A 577-nucleotide genomic window follows, 5' to 3' on the forward strand; every position below is an offset into this window, starting at 1 on the left:
TCCTCATCCTCGTCCTTGTCCTCGTCCTCATCCTATCCTCATCCTATCCTAACCTATCCTCATCCTTATCCTCATCCTCATCCTCATCCGATCCTCATCCTCACTCTATCCTCAACCTCCACCTCATCCTCATTCTCGTCCTCATCCGAACCTCATCCTCTTCCTCTTCCACATCCTATCCTCATCCCCATTCTCATTCTCGTCGTCATCTTATCCTCGTCGTCATCCTCTTCCTCATCCTCATCCTCCTCCTATCCTTATCCTCATCCACATTCTCATCCTCATCCTCTTCCTCATCCTCATTCTACTCCTCATCCTATCCTCATCCCCATTCTCGTTCCTATCCTCATCCTCGTCCTCATCTTATCCTCATCCTCATCCTCATTCTCGTCCTCATCCTATACTCGTCCTCATCCTCTTGGTCATCCTCATCCTATCCTCATCCTCATCCTCAACCTCAACCTCTTTCACATTCTCATCGTCATCCTATCCTCATCCTCATCCTGTCCTCATTCTCATCCTCATTCTACTCCTCATCCTATCCTCATCCTCATTCTCGTCCTCATCCTATCCTCAT

The sequence above is a fragment of the Lupinus angustifolius genome, chromosome LG01 (assembly GCF_001865875.1).
Source record: "Lupinus angustifolius cultivar Tanjil chromosome LG01, LupAngTanjil_v1.0, whole genome shotgun sequence".
NCBI lineage: Eukaryota > Viridiplantae > Streptophyta > Magnoliopsida > Fabales > Fabaceae > Lupinus > Lupinus angustifolius.